Here is a 6,783-nt window from a genome sequence, read left to right as displayed (position 1 = left end):
GCGGCCAACTTCTTCAGGTAGGTCGCTTCCACCTCGGCTCCCACATGGAATGAAAAGACTTCCCGTCTCTCCTTGAGGCTCACCGCCCGTGTTGTTCTCCTCTTTCCCGTATGCGTCCTCTCCGTTTTTCATCATTTGTTTGCCTTCTGGTTTTCTTTTTTCTCTCATTCTTTTTCTTCCTTGCTTTCTCTTCTTTCCTCATTGCATATCTTGTCTTCATCTCTTTCATGTTTCTTTTTCTCACCCACATTTCTCCATCATCTTCTGGGTTTTTTTAAATTTTGATTTTTCCGATTTTATCCCACAGTCGCTCCTCTTTATGAGGTGTCACGGCACAATGTTAGGAGAGCTGACTCTGGAGTCCGGGCTTCTTGGGCTGAATCTCAGCTCTGTCCCTTACTAGATGGATGACCTTGGGCATTATGTTTGGACCACCTGCGTTTCCACGTCCTCACCTGTAAAGTGGGAACAAAAATGGCAACTTTCTCTTGCAGATTCAACGAATTATCACAGGTAAGCTGTTTAGGAGTCTGCATGGCCCATAAAGGGGCCTAAGAATTTAATATTCTACTATTAATATTCTCGCTGCTTTCCATCCTTTATCTGTAGCTCACTTTCACTGCTCTTCGACACCTGTCGTTTTCGTGAGTGGCTCTCTTTTCCTTTGTCGACAGCCTGTGTGGTCTTATTATCACAGCTTTGTTTCCACTTGTATTTTCTTTCTTTCTTTCTTTCTTTCTTTCTTTCTTTCTTTCTTTCTTTCTTCCTTCCTTCCTTCCTTCCTTCCTTCCTTCCTTCCTTCCTTCCTTTTCTTTCTTTCTTCCTTAGTAGGCTCCACACCCAGCATGGAGCCCAATGCAGGGCTTGAACTCACAATCTTGAGATCGAGACCAGAGCTGAGATCAAGAGTGGGACGCTTAGCCAACCCAAACACTCAGGTGCCCCTTCTTCCACTCGTTTTGCTGCTTTAGCTCATTTCTGTCTTTTCCTGTGCTCAGAAAACTTTCCAGTTATAATTTCCTTTCAATTCTCTCAATTCTTTACCTCTCTTTTCTTTTCTTTTTTTTTTTTTTAAAGATTTTATTTATTTATTTGACGGGCAGAGATCACAAGTAGGCGGAGAGGCAGGCAGAGAGAGAGGAGGAAGCAGGCTCCCCGCTGAGCAGAGAGGCAGAAGCGGGGCTCGATCCCAGCACCCCAGGATCATGACCTGAGCCGAAGGCAGAGGCTTAACCCACTGAACCACCCAGGCATCCCTCTTTTTTTTTTTTTTTTTTCCTTTAAGATTTTATTTTTAAGTAAGCTCTACACCCAGCATGGGGCTCAAACTCACAACCCCAAGATCAAGAGTCATATGCTCTACCAGCTGGGCCAGCCAGGCTCCCCTTATATGCCTCCTTTCAAGCACACTGCCTTCATCAGCCCAGGACTCTAGGAATGTGTGTATATGTCTACACATTAATATACAGCCCGTTCCCTCAAACCCATTCCGCAAATCCTCTTCTCTCTTGCACAGTCATTTACAGGTTTGTACTTAATATGCATGGATTGTTGGGTGATGTTCTGTTCTGATTCTGATCTTGGCACCCAGTGCTATTTTTTCAGATCTCAGGATGTTAATGATTTAAATCTAAATGATTCTTAGTAACTTTTTTTTTCATTTGCCTCATTCACATTTATATTCACCTTATATCTTAATTGGTGAATACTTTGTATGTTTCCCCATAAAGCTGTCTGTGCTGTTTATCATCAGGCAAAAAGCTGAGGTGTCAGAGGGCATATACATGTTCAATTCAATAACATTTTCAAATTATACTCTGGCATTAGCATACTTGTTTACCATGCCACCAATAGTGCTGGCATTTTCTATTCTCCTACATCTTCACCAGCCCTTGAGATGATCCGGTTGATATCTTTAGTTAGTATCATGGTGAAGTACAGCATCTTCCTGGTCCTCTGATACACATTTTTGTAATTGCTAGTGAAGTCAAGTGTATTTTCAAAGGCTATCTAACCATTGGGTATCCCCTTCTGTGAATTATTGTTCCAGAAATTGTCCAAATGTCTTTTGGGGTCCCTGTCTTTCTTTTGTGGTTTTTAAAGAGATTTTGACGTATATGAGACACGAATAACACATTTCCAGTTGTATACATTGCAAATATTATCTCTGACTATGTCTCCTGTTTTTTGTTTTCTGTTGCATAACTTTATTGGATTTGGTGTGGGATATATTACATGCATGTATACACACATATACATGTAAAATACATACAAATGTGTTATATATGTGTATATACATCTATATACACACTAATAAATTCCAGATGAAATCAAGTTGTTACTAAATGATTAATAAAAATCTTGAAAGCAAATCTTAAAAGTTGGAGGACAATTTTCTTATCTTAAAATAAACAGAAGCAGCACCAAAGGACAAAATAATTTTGTGTATGGTAAATTAGATTCCTCACTAAATTAGAAAAAACTTAGGACCACAACTCAATGGCAACATACAACTTGAGAAACATTTACTGACTACCTAAAATTTAATGTCAGCCAAAAGAAGCATATGCAAATCATTAAGAACCCCACTTTGAATTAATAACTTAACAAAAGATGCAAGGTAGATCAAGTTTATTTTAAATGTTCAACATAATACAAAATTAATCAAACCAAAATTACAACAGCAAGGTGATGTTAATTTATTTCTCCAAAACTGGTAAAGATGATTAAAATTATTACATTTTATGCTGGTTTTGTTAACGATAGTTAGATATGACAATTTGTTAGAGATGAAGATTTATTTTGGTATAACTTTTCTGGAAATAATTTGGCAGTTATTTCCTATTGTACATAAAGCTTTGTTCCTAAAGAGCAGAGAGGTATTTCTAGGAAGAAAAATGTGGAAGTAACAAATATGAAAATGCTTTCAGAAATTGTTAAATATTAGAATACAATAAATAATATTATTAAATATTATGATAATTAAAATTATGCTTACAAAACACTGTGGTTTACATGGTAAATGCTTATGTTATGTTATCAGTTGCAAACATGATGCCAAATTCTGTATACATTATCAATCCTTTAAAAATTATAATGTAAAAAACCTCAGTAAAGTGTATCAAATGTGTAACTAAGTGTGTTTATCTCTACATGTTTATGATTATGGATATTTTAAAACATTTCATTATAATTTTTTCCCAAATTTCTGCAATTATAAGCCTTATGAAGACACTCCTATCCTTTAAGCATACCATACTTAACACTATCTTCAACCGTGAATTTTTGCTTTCCTCTGTAGCCTACTTTCTTGAGGAAGCAAGTGAAATTGTGTGATACTTACAGATAAAATTCTTTCTATTTTATAATCTGTCTCTGTAGTAATCTCATAGATGCCAAAAAGAATATTTCACTATGTTCCATATAGTGTTTCAAGGTCTGGGGTAGTTTTTTCTTTTGCCCCCAGTAGAATTTTCCAGTGCTATTTTATTTTCTGTGTACCAATTGATTTTATCAACTGATTTCTAATTCTACTTCTCGGTATTGGGCTTCTTGGTATTTGAGCTTTGCTGGGCATTGTTTCTAATTTTAACAAAGACACAAAAGATGTTTTTGAGTAAGGTGATTTTTTTTTATAAAGATTTTATTTATTTATTTGACAGACAGAGATCACAAGTAGGCAGAGAGGCAGGCAGAGAGAGGAAGAGAAGCAGGCTCCTTGCTGGGCAGAGAGCTTGATGCGGATCTCAATCCCAGGACTCTGGGATCATGACCTGAGCTGAAGGCAGAGGCTTTAACCCACTGAGCCACCCAGGCGCCCCTGAGTAAGGTGATCTTTAGAATTTTGTTCCTTTCTCACTGTTGCTCATGGTATATGTTTGCATTTCCCTAATCGACACATGTCAGAAGAAGACCACAGATAATATTCTCACCCATCTGACTCTTCATAATATGATGTCATAATTTCTAGAGACATCCCAGAGTGCTGTTTTCTTTTGGAATTAAGTATTTTCTGGATGGTGTCGGATGTAAAGCAGTGATGTTCACTTACAGAGTTGCACATGGACTTTCTTTTTAAATTATTATTATTGTTGTTTGTTGTTTAAAATTGATTTAGTGTTTTTATATTGCCAGATTTTGACTTACATTTATTATGTCAAGAAGAAAGCATAATTTTATTTTAAAAGATCTTATTTATTTGAGAGAGAGAGAGAGAGAGAGAGAGCATGAGTTGGCAGGAGGGGCAGAGGGAGAGGGAGAAGCAGACTCCCCACTGATCAGGAAGCCTGATGTGGGGCTCAATCCCAGGACCTGGAGCCAAAGGCAGATGCTTTAACTGACTGAGCCACTCATGTGCCCCAAAGAAGACATAATCTTTAATTTCACATTACAGATGAGGAAATTTAGGCTTATAGAGATTGAGTAAATTGACTAAATAATGTTGCCAGGTCTTGACAACTGACTATAAGTCTCTGCTCCATCACTGAAAATGTCATATACATAAGGAGACAAATTATACACCTGGACCCATTAAACATAAGGAATAAAAAAAAGCAGTAAAGTAATAGCATAATTCCAGAAAATAGATTACTTGTACAAGCCCTGAAGATGAATTACTAAACTTCTTAGACTTAGGATTATATGAGATTTTCACTTCTGAGTCAGTTATGTTGCTGTGAAACAAGAAACAAATTCTCCTATTTCAACAATGAGAAAACACAGAATTCCAAAGAATAAATATTTGCAGTCATGAATAATTGGTTACTTTGGTTCTCTTCTGGAGTCCAGTTCTTCTTTGAAAAATATTAGTAAATTCTTTTTCAATGCTTTTTGTGTGTTTGTTTCTTTTTTTAAATTTAAATTCAATTAACATATAATGTTATTAGTTTCAGAGGTAGAGTTCAGTGATTCATCAGTCTTATATAATACCCAGTGCTCATTACGTCACGTGCCCTCCTTAATGTCCATCACCCAGTTTCCACATCCTCCCACTTACTTTCCCTCCAGCAATCCTTAGTTTGTTTCCTATGCTTAAGAGTCTCTTATGGTTTCTCTTTCCCTCTGATTTCATCTTGTTTTACTTTAAGCTCTCTCTCCCTATGATCATGTTTTGTTTCTTAAATTCCACATATCAGTGAGATTATATGGTAATTGTCTTTCTCTGATTGACATATTTCACTTAGCATAACATAACATTGTTGCAAATGACAAGATGTCTTTTTTTTTTTGGCTGAGTCATATTCCATTGTATGTGTACACCACATCTTCTTTATCTATTCATCTGCCAATGGACATCTAGGCTCTTTCCATAGTTTGGCTATTGTGGACATTGCTGCTATAAACATTCGGGTGCATGTGCCCCTTCAGATCTCTACATTTGTATCTTTAGGGTAAATACCCAGTAGTGCGATTGCTGGGTCATAGGGTAGCTCTATTTTCAACATTTTGAGGAACCTCCATACTGTTTTCCAGAGTGGCTGCACCAGCTTGCATTCCCACCGACAGTGTAAGAGGGTTCCCCTTTCTCTGAATCCTCGGCAACATCTATCATTTCCAAACTTGTTAATTTTAGCCATTCTGACTGGGATGAGCTGGTATCTCACTGTGGTTTTGATTTGCATCTTCCCAACAATTAGTGATGTTGAGCAGCTTTTCATGTGCTTGTTGGCCATCTGTACTTCATCTTTGGAAAAATGTCTTCATTGGCATCATGTTTGCATCATGATTCAGATCCTCTGCCCATTTTTTAACTGGATTTTGGGGGTGTTTTTGTTAGTGAGTTGTAGGAGTTCTTTATTTATTTTGGATATTAACTCCTTATTTGGATACATCATATACAAATATCCTTTCCCATTCAGTCAGTTGTCTTAATTTTGTTGATGGTTTCTCTCTCTATGCAGAAGCTTTTTAGTTTGATGTAGTCCCGATTGTTTATTTTTGCTTTTGTTGCCCTTGATTTGGAGTCAGATCACAACAATAACAACAACCAAAACCTAGAGCTGAAGAATACACTAGCCAATCTGAAAAATTCAAGAGAGATTCAACAAAAGACTTGACCAAGCAGAGGAATAGATCAGTGAACTTGAGGGTGGAGCTTTTGAAATTAGCTAGTCAGAGAAGGAAAAAAAAAAAGTGAAATAAGCCTCTAGGATTTGTGGGACATCATCAAAAGAAATAATATATGCATTGGGGGAATCCCAGAAGGAGAAGAGACATAGGGGAAAAAAGTCTATTTAAAGAAATAATGATGAAAAACTTCCCAAATTTGGGGAGAGAAATAGGAGAAACATGAACATCCTAGAATGAGGAGGGCTGTGTGTTAATGATGAAAGAGCTCTGTCATTAGGGGCGCAGGTGGCCCTACTACGGATCCTGCTTCCAAAAAAAAAAATTGCCGTAAGGGAAACAGAAGACCTTTGCCTGTGAATTGAGTCATTATAGATTCTACAATATACAAGGGGATCCCATAGGGAACATCAAAGTACAGGAAGGAGTTGGCACCATCAATGCAGTGGCCAAAGGAGAAGCTTGGAGACACGGGTCCCCTGGTACAGGGAACTAGGCAGAGAATAAGATGCAAGAGATAAATCCACAAGAATTTAGAAGCAAGCAGAGATTGCCTTTTTTTTAAAAGATTTTATTTATTTATTTGACAGACAGAGATCACAAGTAGGCAGAGAGGCAGGCAGAGAGAGAGGAAGGGAAGCACGCTCCCCGCTGAGCAGAGAGCCCGATGTGGGGTTCGATCCCAGGACCCTGGGATTATGACCTGAGCTGAAGGCA

Source organism: Lontra canadensis, unplaced genomic scaffold, assembly GCF_010015895.1.
Source record: "Lontra canadensis isolate GAN:19392208 unplaced genomic scaffold, GSC_riverotter_1.0 scaffold3, whole genome shotgun sequence".
Classification (NCBI taxonomy): domain Eukaryota; kingdom Metazoa; phylum Chordata; class Mammalia; order Carnivora; family Mustelidae; genus Lontra; species Lontra canadensis.
This window is presented reverse-complemented; position numbering follows the sequence as displayed.